Below are 17,528 nucleotides of genomic sequence, written 5' to 3' on the forward strand. Positions count from 1 at the left end.
GGACCAGGGTTCAATCCCTGGTCAGGGAACTAGATCCCACATGCTGCATTTAAGGAACCGCATGCCGCCACTAAAGATTACACAGGCTGCAACTAAGACCCAGTGCAGCCAAACAAATAAATGTTTAAAAAAAAAAAAAAAAAAAGCTTGTCAATGAAATAGGCCTGGATGTAAATCTGTGTAACAACCATACCCTTGTTTACTGGGCTTTGACTAATAACATCCCTTAAATGGCTTCCTCCATTCCCTAACATCTTTCTTTTGTTCTCAGCAGAAGATAGCATTTAAGGTAATGGCTTGGGCCATTTCAGGGAGTGACTCAGTTTTCCTGGGTATCTTTCAAGTATACAGGAGGTACGCATGGTATATATTAAACTTCTGATTGTTTTCTCCAGTTCGTCTCTTTTTCATTACAAGGGAGATCTCAATAAAGAACATAGAAGTGTAGAGGGAAAATTATTTTTCCTCTCATATACATGCAGTGCAATAGTATTCAGAGATATAAAGGAATAGATCATCAACCCATGCAAATATATATAGATAGATATAGATGCAACTAACACGTACATTGCTAAGTGAAAGAATCCAGTCTGAAGTGCTACACACTGTATGACCTCATTTATATGACATTCTAGAAAAGGTAAAACTGACACTGGTAAACAGTTTAAGGAATATGTGGTAGAAATAGTCCATATGATACTTTAGTGGTGAATACCTGTCACTATGCATTTGTCTACACCCACAGATTTTTACAACCCAACAAGTAATTTACAATCTACTCAAACTTAGCTACTTAAGATATGGGAGTGTCAAAGACTGGAATACAGAATGTAACAAAGAATCTAACTGTTTCAGAAATATATGGAAAAACTCACTGTTGGTAGTGGAACAAATGGGCTGACTTAAGTTAACTTTGGAAATGTACAGAATCTGTAGGCCAAAGACAAAATGTGCCATACATACACAGTGGACTCTAAGTTCTTTCCCATGAGGGGTAGTAGCTAAGAGTACTGAAACTACTATATCAGTAATTGAATGGAACAAGCACTGAATTTAATAAATGACAAATGGTGGAAGCCAGGTTTCTTACCACTGGAGTGGGATGTTACAGTCAAACAAAGGGAAAAGGTTACGATATCCATGTCATAACAGATCCGGTTGGAGACATCGGTATAAACTATCTTTAGCCTACACATAGTTCCATATGGATATCTTTATAATTATGTGTATATGCATCGGCTGGGATACATGCATGTATTTCTATGTACTGTCAGCTGAGCATATTGAGCTCCCACATGTAAGTTTTTAATACCATTCTCTAATAAAAGGAACAAGGGCTCTTTGAAGAAAGGGCTGATGCTAGGACTGAGACAGTAAATATATGAAGCAGCATAATCTTAAAATATCAGAAAGTAAAGAAGTACCCAAAATTTTAAAAACCCACAAAAGGAAAATTATGTAAAATGAAAACAGGAGCAAATGGAAAAAGCTCTCAACAGCCAAAGCAAGAATGAACTAAGCAGTCTAATAATGTAGTGCTGGATTATAACCAAAAGTTTACAATAATCATTCACGTGTCCAAACTGGTAAAAATAAATTACATAGTTTTCGATGAATGGTGTTAAATAGAAATCTCCTATGCACAAAGCTTCTAAACAATTCATATAGACATTCAGCTGTCCATCAAGGATGTGAAGCTAACCCCTCTCTCCTCAAGTGTGGCTTCTGCATTATGACTTCCTCCTAAATAAGACACACAGGATGGACACGGGAAAAAATTAACCTGTGGGAAAACTTGACAAACACTACTTCAGCTAGGTGACCAAAGTTAAGAATATAAGTGAGAAGTTTCCTTAAGAGCCTGTCCTCTTGATATATAGTGAAGAGGAAGCACTTCACCTCTGTGATCTGCTTTTTCAAAGCCAAGTCTAACCATGACAAAAACACCAAGCAAATCCCAGTGCCCGGCAGTCTATAAAATACCTGACCAGTCCTCCTCCACACTGTCAAGGTCATGGAAACAAGGAGAGTCTGAGCAACTGTCAGAGCCCAGAAGAGACTAAACAGACATGATGACCCCATGTCCTTTGAGACCCTGGAACAAGGAAAGGTATAACAAAGGAACGTGAATAAGGACTTCAGTTAATAGTAAAGTATCAGTATTTGTTCATTATTTGTCATGATTCTGTAGAAAATTAGACAGGAAAAAGTAAACATCAAATAAGAGAAACCTACTGTAACAAACTGGAAACCTAGAGGAAAAGGGGGATTTCTTTGTAAAAACACATTACCAAAATGGTCCCTAAATTAAGGAAAACACAAAAAGGCCAATTAATCACTGAGGAACCTCTTCCTCTACTGGTTATCCTATCACTCTTCCAGGGTTTCCCTCTCCTGGGACAGGGAAGGAGCAGGGACAGAGATGTCTGGCAGCTACCCTAGTATATGACCCCACCCAGTGTCTTCACCTCCCCCAGCCACGCCTACCCAGTGAGGACACCTGAGGAAGGATCAGGGATTATTGACTCAGATGTATCAACCAGGACTTTTTCTTTTCCCAGCGACTGGACACACTTACGGAAGTAAAATAAATTAGTATTTATTGTAAGGGTAGAAATACATTAATACTTGCAAGTGACAAGTTGAAGAATGGGTTTGGACCTGGCAGGTCCAGCGGCTCACTCTGTCTCAGTGTGATCTTGCTTCTCTCCAAATCTTTGTCCCGCTCAGTGCCTTTGGGGGACCCCATTCACAGGCACAGGCTCTCTCACTGCCCTTGGGCCAACAGCAGTTCTAGGCTGACAACCACTCACCATCCATTTTCCGAGAAAGAGTTTCTCCTTTTCTTGGATTCCAAAAAGTCATGGTTTTAAATGCCTTTGATCTGGCGTGGGTTGCATTCTCATCATTGACCCAACACCAGAAGATGGAAAATGGGACTGGCTAGATGTGGGTTGTAAACCCTTCTTCGAGCTGGGTGGAACATGGGGTCATCCTTCTGCAACTGTTTGGACTGGAAGCAGGTGAGATGTAATTCCCAAAGGAAAACTGAGGCACTTGGGCCTGAGAACAGATGCTGGCTGGGAGAAAGCAACAGATTCTAAGTCAATGACAGCTCACTGCACAGCACAGAATCTGACACAAAAGGAAGAAAGGGGTTCACTTAGGGTCAGGGGCTGCAGCTATGTATCCAGTGCTCTTACTGTCCCTCCCAAGACTGCAAGAAGTTCTTTCACTTGCTGAAAAGTCAGGATCATTGGTGGTGGTAAACTCAAGTCTCTTTCCTTGGGCATCAGGTCCTCACATCTCAGAGGCTGGCCCAGAACAGCCCATGTGCCCTCGGAAGACCCACAGACCTCATTCCTGCCCCTGAGATGTGGGAGCCCGTGAGTTAAGCCATCTCCCTGGCCATATTAACTACCCATCCCTGAAAAACAATACTGCTCCTTTTCCAGTTTCTTCTCTCTCCTTTTCTAAGGGAAGAAACCAAATGCTAGGTTGGTAAGGAAACTCTTGTGCAATGAAGTAACGGGAGGCTCAAGAATTATTCCATGCCATGGAACCCATAATTGGCAGGCTTCCAGAGGCCACATGGATGCATATGGCTCTCCAAGACAATGGCAGTGTCAGTGTAAACCTCCCACTGGGAGGTCCAGGTGCTCCCATATCTTTGATTCTTAATGAATATGCATGTCAAAAGTTTCTAACAACTGAAAGGACAAAGGATTGCAGGGCCATGGTCTACTGTATGGGTGTTGTGTCAGGGACACACTCCAATGTTTAGAGGATTATTACTTCTCTTGGCAGCCTATGAGGCTGTGAGCGGGAAGCCTTTTTCTCAGCCACATGCATGTTAGTAGTTGAAACTTCTCAAAGAAATGTCTACACTGCCCAGGTAGCTCTTGAATTGCCCAGCATCATGGTCAGCTCCGTAACTGTACATGAGGGCCTGACAATGCCCAGGCTGGACTGAGCTAGAGGACCACAGATGCCTGCCTGGATAGTCAGAGGTCAAAGGCTGTCCTGCCTGAGACTTGATCATCTATTCATGCCCACTCAGATGGAACAAAGGATGCCTCCAGGGCCAGGAGGGCCCCACCAGCCCTTAAGAAGGCGGCATCTGGGGGCTGGCAGGTCACTACCCCCAGTCCTGTATAAATCCACACGTGTCCGCTGAGTGCCCTCCTGTCTTGGCTCTGCTGGAACCTGGGGCTGCCCAGGCAGAGTAGGGCCAGCATCACCCTTCCCAGGTAGGAGGGCAGAAGGAAACCATACATGACTTCTGACACCCTCCCCAATCCTTGACAGAGGTTGAGTTGGATAAGAAACAGTCCGAGACAAGAAGAGACATTTCATTCTTCTCTCAGAGCCCAGGACTGGGGGAAGGGAGGCCAGAAAAACAGTTATTGACCTCAGCTCCCTGACTCCTGTTTGACCCTGGGCAAGTCCTATCCATTCTGGAGGCTTCAGAGAGAAAGAGAGGGGAGGGCAATGAGGGCCAATTGTGCTTAAACCTAACTCTAACCTTTACCCTAATAACCCTAACCTCTAACCGTAACCCCCTAACAACCCTAGCCCCAGACCCCAGACCCTTGCCCTGACCCCTAAACTCTAACCCCCGACCCTTTAGCCACAGCCCTCTACCAGGACGCTCCAACAATGGCCCCTAACCCTAAACCGTGACCCCTGAACCCTCACACTGACTCAAACCTAGGCCTAAAGCCTGGCCTAGTGGGTACCGAGGGATGACTGTATGAACTCTCAAATAAACCAAGGAATTAAATCTTCCTGACCATGAATTTAGCAATGGTTTCTTAGATTTGACAGTAAAGCATAAGAAATGAAAGAAAAAAATAGATAAATTGGATTTCCTCAAAATGACAAACCTTTGTGCATCAAAAGAGGCTATCCAGAAAGGAAGAAGACAGCCCACAGAATGGAAGACAATATTGGCACATTCTATATCTGATAAGACTCTTTACCTAGAATATACCCAGGACTTTTCCAACTCATCAACACAAACACAACAACATTTTTGAAACAGACAAATGGCTGCATGGACTGCTCTCAAGGCAAGACATACAAATGGTCAACAAGGACATGGAAAGATGTCAAACGTCAGTTGTCATGATGAAAATGCAAATGAAAGCCACAGTGTGATGCCCCTTCACACACACTAGAACAAAAATAAACTTTAAAATCAATTTTAAAATATATAAATAAAAATAACAAATGGCAGCAATGCAGAGAAATTGGAACCCTTAAAAGTTACTTGTGGAGATGCACAATGGTGCAGTCTATGCGTACAAACCTTTACCATTTACTTAAAAATATAAAATATAACTACCATGTGGTTCAACAACTCCACTCCTAGATATATACCAAAAAAATGGAAAACAGGCATTCAAACAAAAACTTGTACACCAATTATTCATAGCAGCACTGTTCACAATAGCCCAGGGTAGAAAAGATTTAAATGTCCATCAGCAGGTAAACGGATAAGCAAAATAAGGTAGATTCATAAGCTACATTATTCTGTCATATAAAGGAATAAAGTAAAATTATACAGCCGCTGTGGAAAACTGTATGGTGGCTCCTAAAAAACATGGATGTGATCCCTTGATTCCACTCCAGGGTGTACACCCAGAATATTAGAAAGCAAGGGCTGGAACAGACATTTGTACCCCATATTCATAGCAACGTTATTCACAATATCCAAAAGGTGGAAGCAACACAACACATCCTTCAACAGATGAATGGATAAGTACAGTGTAGTATATACACAATGGAATATGATTCAACCTTTAAAACTAAGGTAATTCTCACACATGCTACAATGTGGATGAACCTTGAAGTCATTATGCTAAGTGAAACCAGCCAGACACAAAAAGGACAAATGTTCTATGATTCCACTAGTATGAGGTATCCAGATAAGTCAAACTCAAAGACAAAGTAGAATAAGGTTGCCAGGGGTTGAGATGAGTTCGTGTTTAATGGTTACGGTTTCACATGGGGAAAATAAAGCTCTTGAGATGGATGGTGAGGATATTTTTACAACAATGTGAATGTAATTAATGCCACAGAACTGTGTACTTACAAATGGTTTAAATGGGGCTTTCCCCATGGCACAGTGGTTAAGAATCTGCCTGCCAATGCAGGGGACACGAGTTCAAGCACTGGTCCTGGAAGATCCCACATGCTGCAGAGCAACTAAGCCCGTGAGCCACAGCTACTGAGCCCTCGTGCCACAACTACTGAAACCTGTGCGCCTAGAGCCCGTGCTCCGTAACAAGAGAAGCCACCGCAATGAGAAGCCTGCACACAGCAACGAAGAGTAGTCCCACTCGCCGCAACTAGAGAAAGCCTGCGTGCAGCAACAAAGACCCAACACAGCCAAAAAATAGAAAATAAAATAAAATAATTGTTAAAAATTTTTTAAAGAATGATTTAAATGGTAAATGTTATGTGTTTTTAATCACAATGGAAAAAATGAATGAAATAATGATCAATGTTACAATGTGGATAAACACTGAAAACATCCTAAGTGAAAGAAGCCATACAGAAAAACCACCCAGATCATGCTCATCTTGTACACTTTAAACCCAGCAAGGTTTGTTAAGTGAGGAAAAGCCCCAGTGATGGTTCCAAGGAAACAAAACTGGATTCGAATAGAAAAATACATTTCCACAAAGCTGGGGCAGCTGGTGAAAGTTGAAGCAGGTCTGTAGATAGGATTATAATGTGGAAACCATAATTATTCCTCATTTGGGGGTTATGTGCTCGTTCCCTGGGAGAGTGGCCCTCCTACTCTCACAGGGTAAAACAAACTGGAGTATTTTGTGAATGTGGAAAACTTTATACTGCTATTTAAAGTTTTTTATACACTTGAAATTTACTAGAAAATAAAGTACTTATCAAAACAGCCATGTCATACCATGCCAGAAATACAGACAGAGCTATAGGGACTTGCCTGGGGGCGCGGTGGTTAAGAATCCAACTGCCAATGCAGAGGACATGGGTTCGAGCCCTGGTCCAGAAAGATAACACATGCTGCGGAGCAACTAAGCCCGTGCACCACAACTACTGAGCCTGTGCTCTAGAGCCCGTGAGCCACAACTACTGAAGCCCGAAGCCTAGAGCCCATGCTCTGCAAGAAGAGAAGCCACTGAAATGAGAAGCCCATGCACTTCAACGAAGAGTAGCCCCAACTTGCTGCAACTACAGAAAGCCCACGTGCAATAACAAAGACCCAACACAGGCCAAAAAACTTAATTAATTAAAAACAATAGAGCTCCAGAGCATACAGCACCTCCACTCCCGGGTGTACATCTCGGGAGAACCATAAATCCACAGGACACAGGCACTTCAACTGTTAGTGCAGCCCTTCTGCAGGAGCCTCGACTTAGAAACAATATAAATGTCCTTGGAAGGAAAAAATGGATAAAGAAGATATGGTACTTATGTACAATGGAATAGTACTCAGCTATGAAATCAATGAAATAAGGCCAGTTGCAGCAACTCGGGTGGACTTAGATACAATCATTCTAAGTGACAAAAGTCAGGCACAAAAAGACACTTAGCATAAGATATCACTTATAGGTGGAATCTAAAAATGGCTACACATGAACTAAATTACAAGAGAGTCACACATTTAGAAAACAAACTTAAGGCTGCTAAAGGGGAAAGGTGGGGTGGGGTGAGGCATAAACCAGAGGGTTGAAATGAGCACAGATAGGGTTCCAAAGACCAAATAGGTAATTGACAAGACCTACTCTATAGCTCAAAAACTAGACTGGGCACACTCTAGTCACCATAAAAGAATATATACGACTGGTAAGAATCTGAAAAAGAATTTATGGATGTCTCCCTGTAAGTGAATCAAGTGGATGTGCAGCAGCATTGAAAATCAGCTATACCCCATTATAAAAATAAATTACAAAAAAAAAAAAACCAAGGAGAAACTGTTACAAAATTCGTTCAGGGGCTGTGATGAAACCTGCATTGACCCCATCTAGATCTACAGTGAAACAGGACAAGAGCAGAGGGCTCCATCTCTGTCTTTACGTTTACAGTCTAATGCGAGCTCAAGTCATTTTACCTCTGTTCATACACTGCTGATTATTTTCAACAAATCACAAAGATATCGGTGTTTTATATTTCCTATTTGGTGCTTGAGCTGGAGTAGCAGGCAGCGCCTTGAGGATATTAATCCTGGCTGAGCTATGCTAACCTGGAGCGCTACTTGGAGATGCCTAAATCTTTAACGTAGTCGTAACAGTCCCTGCACTTGTAATAATTCTCTTTGTAGTTGTACCCATTACACTGCAGGGTTCAGAAACTGACTTGGGCCACTAATAACTGGGACACCTGAGGTAGCATTTCCCCAAATAAATCATGTAAACTTTTGACTACTTCCCCCATCATTCTTACTCCTACTCATATTACCAATACTAGAAGCTGGTTCAGGTAAAAGTGGAACTGTATATTCAGCTCTAGCCTGCAATCTGGCCCACGCAGGAGCCTCTGTCGACCTAACCATTTCCTCCTTACCTTTAGCAGGTGTCTCTTCAATTCTTCGTGCTATTTCTTGTATTACTATAGTCTTTAATCCAAAACCAGCAGTCAAATCCCAATACCAAACACCATTATTTGTTTAGTCTTCCCTAACTATAGCCATATTACTATAATTACCACTCTCAGTCCAAGCAGCCAGAATTGCCAGACTGTTAAGAGATAGAAATCTCAACACTACATTCTTTGACCCTGCAGGAGGAAACCGAATCCTATAGCAACACCTAGTTTGATTCTTTGGTCACCCTGAAGTGTGTGTATTCATGGCCTACCAGGGTTTGTTATAATTTCACATATCATTACATACGATTTAGGACAAAAACTGTCTTTCAGCTATTTGGGAATATTATGAGTCATGTCCACTGGCCTTTTAGGATTTCTCTTGTGGGCCCATCTTATATTTACCATAAGGATAGCTGTCGACTCAGTAGCATACTTTGCATCAGCTACCATAATTACTTCTATCCCTACAGGAGTAAAAGTATCTAGCCGATTAGAAACTCTTTATTTAATTTTTTTATTTTTTTATTTTTGGCTGCGTTGGGTCTTCGTTGCTGCGCACCGGCTTTCTCTCGTTGCGGTGAGCGGGAGCTACTCTTCGTCGCCATGCGCAGGCTTCTCATGGCGGTGGCTTCTCTTGTTGCAGAGCACAGGCTCTAGGCATGTGGCCTTCAGTAGTTGTGGCTCACGGGCTCTAGAGGGCAGGCTCAGTAGTTGTGGTGCACGGGCTTTTTGCTCCGCGGCATGTGGAATCTTCCTGGACCGGGGATCAAACCCGTTTCACCTATATTGGCAGGCCAATTCTTTACCACTGCATCACCAGGGAAGTCCCTGATTAGCAACTCTTCACGGAGGTAATATTATATGAGATCCCACTCTATTATGAGTTTTAGGCTTTATTTTCCTTTTTTACAGTAGGTGGTTTGACAGGAATCATCTTAGCCAACTCATCCCCAGACATTGTCCTCCAGGATACATACTATGTAGTAGCACACTTCCATGACGTAGTGTCCATGGGAGCAGTCTTCACTATTATAGGAGACTTCCTACACTGATTCCCACTATTCTCAGGTTACACAGTTAACTCAGCAGTAGCAAAACTCACTTCACAGGTATATTTGTAGTAGTAAATATGACTTCCTGCAGCACTTTCTTGGCCTCTCAGGGAGGTTACTACATTCCTCTGAGGCACACACAACATGAAATATTTTGTCTTTAGGCTCATTCGTCTCAGTAGCAGCAGTAATGCTAATAATCTTCATACTGTGAAAACCATTTGTGTCCAAACGAGAAGTCTCAGCAGTGGAAACTGCTGCTCCTAACCTAGAATGGTTGCACGGATGCCCTCCACCATATCCTATATTTGAAGTCCTACCTATGTAAATGTAAAATAAGGTAGGACTCAAGTCCTTTTCAAGCAGTTTGAAGCCAACAGCATAACAATTATGTCTTTCTCAATAAATGAGATAAAAGTAAAAAGTGATGTAAAATTTTCAAAGTGAAATCATAGGCTAAAATAGTGTATATCACGAAGGCATATCAATTTCATCTAAGCTCTCAAGATACAACATCACTGATTATGGAAGAACTTTTACATTTTCATCACACACATTAATAGTGATTTTTAAAAGAAGTTCTCTAGTCTTCTATATTATTTCACTAATATTGACAATTAAACTAACTCATATATGGACAATAGATGCACAGGTAGAGAAAATTTGAACATTTTACCAGCCATTATTGTAATCTTAGCTGCTCTATCATCATTGTGAATCCTTTACATGATACATGAAATCAATAACTCTTCCCAAAGCATAAAAACTATGGGTCAGTAATGATATTGATGCTACAAATACACAGATTAAGAAGATTTAAATGTTGACTGCTCTGTAATCCCCACATCAGAGCTAAAACCAGGAGAATAGTGATTAATAGAAGTCAACAACCTAGCACTATAGAGATAGTCATTGAATATTAGTTTCATCTGAAATTGTTGTACACTCCTGAGCTGTTCCTTCTCAGGCCTAAAAAGAGCTGCTATCCCAGGACGCCTAAATTAAAGAATCCTAATACAGACAGGACCAGGCCTATGTTGTGGACAAGAGAGCTCGTTTTCCTGAGGTCAAAGACAGGACAGAGGGATATGGCTGAGATATGGGGTGAATCTGGAGCCCATGGGGATGCACCCTCCAAGCTCCAGGATAGGAATGGGGCCTCTGGGGTCCCAGGCCACCCACCACGCCCTCCCGAGCAGCATCTTGGCAACATTCCCTGTCAGTGATGAGGCGGCCCTAGCACTTGTCACGTCCCAATGCTGTGTCCTATGTGGGTCCCATGCTGTTGGGACCACACCCACACTCTGCAGGTCCACGCTGCAGGGTCCTTCCTGCCTCAGGAGTAAAGACCCCACAGCAAGCAGTTTCCTCCCCAACCAGCAGGAGGAGGGGAGGAGAGCAGGGGCACCAGGGGAATCTCACTCAGACAGCACCCCAGGGGTGCCAGCGGGAACAGTGATGATGCAGATGAGGCACAGACCAAGAGATGGATCCAGAGGACCCAAAAGGCAGCTGGTCAGGTCCTGGCTCATCTGCACCCCAGACACCTTTGTCCCTCATACAGCCCCTTCCTCATACACCCTCTCCTTAAATGCAGATTCTTCAGATGCAAACAGGCAGAGCTTCAGGCTGAAAGTCAGCTCTTCCAAAGTGACCCCTCAGCAAACACGGCAGGATTCCACTCCAGTGGGTGCCCTGGAGTCCACAACTCAGGGACTGAAGTGGATATTGGTGCCAGGGGCAGTGGGAGAGAATGGGGAGTGAGACGTTCGTGGTTGTGGAACTTTGGTTTTGCAAGATGAAAAGTCCTAGGAATGGTGGTGATGGCTCCACGAGAAAGTGAATAGATCTGATGCCTCAGAAACGTGCACTTAAAATGGTGAAGATGGTAAAGGGTATGTGGCGTGTGTTTTATTTCACTTAAAATAAATTCTTAAAATAATGTCTTGTTCACTGTGATTCCATTTCGACTCCCCTTCATCACAGATGTCGGAGGCCCAGACACAGTCCACTACCTTAGGGGCCATCACGGTACCCTCACATGGCACATGGGAGACCATTCTTGGGGGGGCTAGTCTGTGCTCACCTGACCTCTGTCCAGGGGGACCCAGGCAGTGGTGACCCCCATAGATTAGACATATGATATGAGATGTTATTAATACGATACCACCAAGCATTGTCACTCACCAGAACACAGAGCAGCAACCCACTCAAACATGCCTGACCTCACATGAATGTGAGAAGACTAAGAGAAGAAAAAGTACCACAGGTTAATCAGGTCAACACCCTTAATGCAGAGGTTGGAAATCTCAAAGGGGAAAAGACACACTGCAGGCAAAGAGCACATATGGGCTCTCCCCGTACATGTGATCCTGACCCATGCAGATGTGGTGAGAGCCACACAGTCCCCACACCCTTTACCTGGGGTCGCACGTCCACACTCACCACGGTGACCCCACCTCCCTAGACCCTGCACCTAAAGTCACACGTTCTCTCTCAACAGGTGACCCCTCCTACCCAGACCTCTCCACCTGAGTCCCATGTCCACAGTCCCAGGGTGAACCGCCCTCCCCAGACTCCCCCAACTGGGGCCACACATGCACAGTCTCCAGGGTGACCTCACCTCCCCAGACCCTGCACCTGAGGTGACATGTCCCCTTGGTCAGGACACCATGGCTCTGCTGGTGGATCCCCTCATGTGGAAACAAGCTGTGTTCCTGGGGCCTCCTGGGATGGGAGAATGTGGCAGGTGGGTCTCCTCTCCCCACACTTGTCCCAGAGAAGTCCTCCTCTTTTCAGTTTGATTCTGTTGATTTTACCTGTTTTTAAAGCTTTCATGCTAAAGTTGAACACACTACTTGGTTCTGGCAGGCTCAGTCCTTTCTTGTCTCACATGCTTGTTGAGATAACTCACAGGACAGCAGGGCTGAAAGCAGAGGGGCAGCTCTGGACACTTCTGAGTAGGGACGGTAGAATGGAAGGAGAGCTCAGCAGCAGCCTCAGCTGTTACCCATCGGGCTTTTGCCCGATCTGCGTGCCCTGCAATCAGTTCACAGCTAAACCTGCCTCCCTACGCACCATGCACGTGCTGGTGAATTGGAATTATTGCCAGGTAGCCCTCCTGTGGATTCTCCACGAGCCCCAGGGAAGGTGAACCTTACAGGGATTAAGACTAAGGCCCCGACCACAGCACTGACTCTTGGGAGGACCAAGTAACCACACTCAGAAGAGAGGCTGTTACTTAGAGAAGCCCACCTCAGTTCCAGACCCCAGACATTTAAGCACTCACCTTCAGATGCAGGCATGGAGCTTCCCAGTCCTGAGGCCAGGCCGGGTTTCTACCCAGGTTCCCATAGTCCTAGCGTACACAGAACATGGTCAGGCCTAATCTTCTTCTTATAGACAACACATGGTCAGCTCTGAACATAATCAGTAGAAAGGACATGCAGAGGTCTAAATCTACCGTGTAGACAGAACTTGACCATGTTTAAACCAGCTTAGGGCTGATCTCATAGGAGGTACAGATCACACACATGGGTCTCTCATCTTTGGACACCCACATCAGGAAACTGAACAAAATCTTTGTCATTAAACATTTCAACAGGCAAAACCAAAATGTTACCAATATCTCTGGCCACCTGATGGTCAGGATCCATGAGTGAGCCACGAACTTCTGAGAGTGCAGCCCCGTCTGTTGCCAGGACAGACAAGAAGTGGCCTGATTCCAGCCTCCCAGGCCTCCAGAAGGAGGCGGCCGCACTGGAACCCAGGCAGGACAGTCCTGCATGGTCCGGGCCGGGAGATCCGGTCTGTCCATTCCACTGGCCGATTCCGGGCAGGGCGCTCAGGGCCGCTGAGAGCCCTGCACTCAGGTCCTGCTTCCCTGCAGCGTGTGCATGTGCATGTGCGTGTGCGTGTGTGTGTGCGTGTACGTGTGGGTGTGTGTAGAGGGGGCGGTGGCTGACGGCTCCCATGGCTCCCGTCCCGGGCACCGCGCTGTCTTCGAGGGGAGTCACGGGGAGAGGTAGGGGCACAGAAGCTGTTGGAGAGGAGAACCCACCGCGGAGCTCCTTGCACACTGGCTCGCCCCACCTGGTGACCCGCCTGCCCATCGTGGGCCGCATGTCACCCCCCAGCCCCCACCCCCGAGGGCAGGGCGCCTGCTCTTTCAAAAGGACAAGGTCTCACATGAAGGAGACCCAGTGGGGACTGTCACACCCCCACTCCTGATGCTGACTTTGGGAGAATGAACCCCCTTGACTGGGTGATGGGACACTGTGAGGAAAGAGGTGGCGGCCCCATCCAAGTCGGGGCCTGGCTGAGAGATGGGAACACAGGAGCCAAGTGCAGGGCCTGGAGGCCAGGCCAACAGGAGGGGCATCCCCAGCCTTGGCCGGGCTCTCCAACTGTGACATTGTAGCTTTAGGGGACCTGGGGCAGGTGACTGAATGTAATGGGTGTCTAAACTGGACCCTGAATGGGGCTTAAGGAAGGTGTGAAGGATGTTACTGAGACCGTGACAGTCATTGGAAGACAGACTCTGTGTCAGGACATCCTGCTCCATCCATTTAAATCCTTGAGATCTGTGACCTTTACGTGGCTACGCAGGATTGTTAGAGCAGCTGCGTGTGGATATATCTGCAAGTGGTTCCAGCAAACACACAGTTGTGCACACAGGCGGGCACAGCACACACACAAACATATGTAGGTGCACAGCACAAATATATTCACACACTAGCATATGAACACACATGCACGCATATGCCCATGCATACACTAACGTGAGCAAGTGCACACTAACGAACGTGTGCAAGTGCACATACCTATGCACATGCACAGCATAGGTATGCAAACAGGCACATGCACACGCATGTACATAGTACACACACAGGGAATAAAGTGAATCCATAAAGTGAGTCCGTAAAGCATTAAGTCCTGAACACAAGTGAAGCTGACATGTATTTTTCCCTTTTCTTAGCTTTGATGTTTTTCACAATAAAAAGTTTAAGAAAAAAGTTAATGGCAAATGACTTTTGATTCATAGGACTTTCTGACGTTATTCCACAAATATTAAGACAGGAGAAATGAATGTAGATAGTACATGTGTCCACTAATGGATGAATGGAGAAGAAAAACATGGTCCATCAATACAAGGGAATGTTATTCAGCCTAAAAGGGAAGGCAATTCTGACACAGGCTGCAGCAGGGATGAACCTTGAGGGCATTAATGCTCAGTGATGTAAGCTAGACACAAACAAACAAACAGTGCTTGATCCATTCATACAAGGCCCCTAGAGCAGTCGGAAACATAGAGACAGAAAGTAGGATGGTGAGTGCCAGGGGCTGAGGGAGGGACAATGGTGACTGAGTGTTTAATGGGGACTGTTTCAATTTTGCAGGATGAAAAAATTCTGGAGGGCGATGGCGGTCAAGTTTGCACAACAGTGCGAATTACTTCTGGACCCTGAAATGTGCACTTAAAAATGGTTAAGATAGTAAAGTTTATGTTTTGTGTATTGGACCACAATTTTTAAAACTTAAAAAAAAAAACAACAGGAAGTAGTCCGTGAATAACACAAGATGCACAACTTCACTAACAACCGAGGGATTAAAACCGTAAGAAAACTACTGTGCACACACCTACCAGAATGGCAGACGTGAAGACACAGTATCAAATATCAGCAGGATGTGGAGCAATGGAAAGCCTGGTGCGCAGCGGGGGGTGCAACCACTTCTGAAACAATCGGGCCTCAGAGAGCGAAGTCCGTGCACACAGACCCACAGTGTTCCTCCCAGCTGAACACAACCCCCCCAGCCCTGCACCAGGACACACAGACATGGACTCTGCAGCCACAGGAGCCAAACCTGAAAGAACCTGAAGACCATCACAAGCAGATGCAGAAATGAACCATGCACGCTCCTATGAAGGAATATTCCACAGCAATGGAGTACATTTTGTTTAAAGGCAGTAAAACTATAAAAAATTATTTTTTTAAAAAAACTATATTCACAAGATGAAAGAATCTATAATTCTGGCACCTAAGGATTGTCGAATGCTCCTAAAAATAGATTGTTGTGGAAACGTTTATTATAAGGAAATTAACATATTCTCTAGGAAGGACGGGGTGAATGGGCCTGCTACATTTTCTACATTGAAGACATATACAGGTTTTGATTCTACTTCTGTTAAATCAAGTGGGGCTTCATTGGATTTCTGCTACCGCGGAGATAATCAAATTCTGGGTAGGGGTCAGGAGAAAACTAGTCATAGGCGTTCTCGTGTAATAATTACTGTTGAAAGTGTAAATGATCCATTTATCAGTACGACTGAGAATAGAATAACTGCTGCATTACTTCATATGGGATTGTGTGTGCTACTGTCCCTAGGGCTCCAGTGAGTGAGTATTTTGAATGTGAAGCTCATCCAGATCTGAGAATGGAATAAATGGCTAGGTGTGATATGGCTAATATAAATAATATGCCAACATTTATATTAATTAGTGGGTAAGATATGGGAAGAGGAATTCATGTTTTGAGAGCCAGGGTTAAGGTTAACATTGGGGCAATAATATATAAATTGATGATGTTGATGAACATAGTGGTTCTTTAATAAGTAATTTGTATGCCTCAGCAATGGTTTCTAATCATCCATGGGGGCTGAGGATTGTTGGCCCTTTCTGGATTTTTATATAGCCTAGGATTTTCCATTTAATTAATATGAGGAATGCTATGGTGAATTAAATTGGGTCATTTGTGAAAGAATGTTGATTATAAACATATCCTTAGGAAGAGGACTTGAACCAGTGCAGATCAAGGTTTCAGTTTTACATAATTACCGGGCTCTGCCACCTTAACAAACATGGCTCTACAGTAGGGTATGTATAAATTAATTGAATGTAGAGTATATCATCATTTAGTTTCCAGACATTTTGTAAAGTAAGCCGTAATGCTCTTGTCCTTTCCTACTGGCAGAAATCTGCAATAGACAGAAAGCAACCAGGATGACTCCAGTCTGAACTCAGATCACGTGAGACTTTAATCGTTGAACAATTAAAAGCAGTTATACCATTGAAATGTCGTGATCCAGCATCAAGGTCATAAACCATATTGCCGCTATGAACTCCAGAATACAATTACACTGTTATCCCTAGTAAAACTTGTTCTGTTGATCAGTGTTTTAGAACAGGTGATAAAGCATTTTGACTAGTTGGTCTAAATTTTGATCACTCAGAGGTGGTTGCTTCTCCAAAAAATAAATGACACACGGGCCCAAGGCGCACCAGCTTCAGTAGTTGTGGCACACAGGCTCAGTAGTTGTAGCCCACTGGCTTAGTTGCTCTGTGGCAACTGGGATCTTCCCAGACCAGGGATCGAACCCGTGTCCCCTGCATTGGCAGGCAAATTCTTAACCACTTCATCACCAGGGAAGTCCCAGAATCGCAGTCTCCCTTTTAGTATACCTTAAGCCCAAAGAATCCATGGAGAATTGTTACAGAAAATAAGACAATAAAATATTGTAAGGACTGTGACAGAAGCATATAGTACACAGTTCATATAGACACAGTCCAAGCAGTTACAAAGTATATTAAAAGGGAGGCTGCAATTTTATTTTATTATTTTTATTATTTTTTAACATCTTTATTGGAGTATAATTCCTTTACAATGATGTGTTATTTTCTGCTTTATAACAAAGTGAGTCAGTTATACATAAGCATATGTTCCCATATTTCTTCCCTCTTGCATCTCCCTCCCTCCCACCCTCCCTATCCCACCCCTCTAGGTGGTCACAAAGCACCGAGCTGGTCTCCCTGTGCTATGCGGCTGAGGGAGGCTGTAATGTTAAAAGAATAAGATAAATTATACCCACAAACTCCCAATCTTTCCTGAAACGTTGCAATCTGG

This window comes from Mesoplodon mirus, assembly GCF_964341445.2.
Source record: "Mesoplodon mirus genome assembly, contig: HAP1_SCAFFOLD_1413, whole genome shotgun sequence".
Lineage (NCBI taxonomy): Eukaryota > Metazoa > Chordata > Mammalia > Artiodactyla > Ziphiidae > Mesoplodon > Mesoplodon mirus.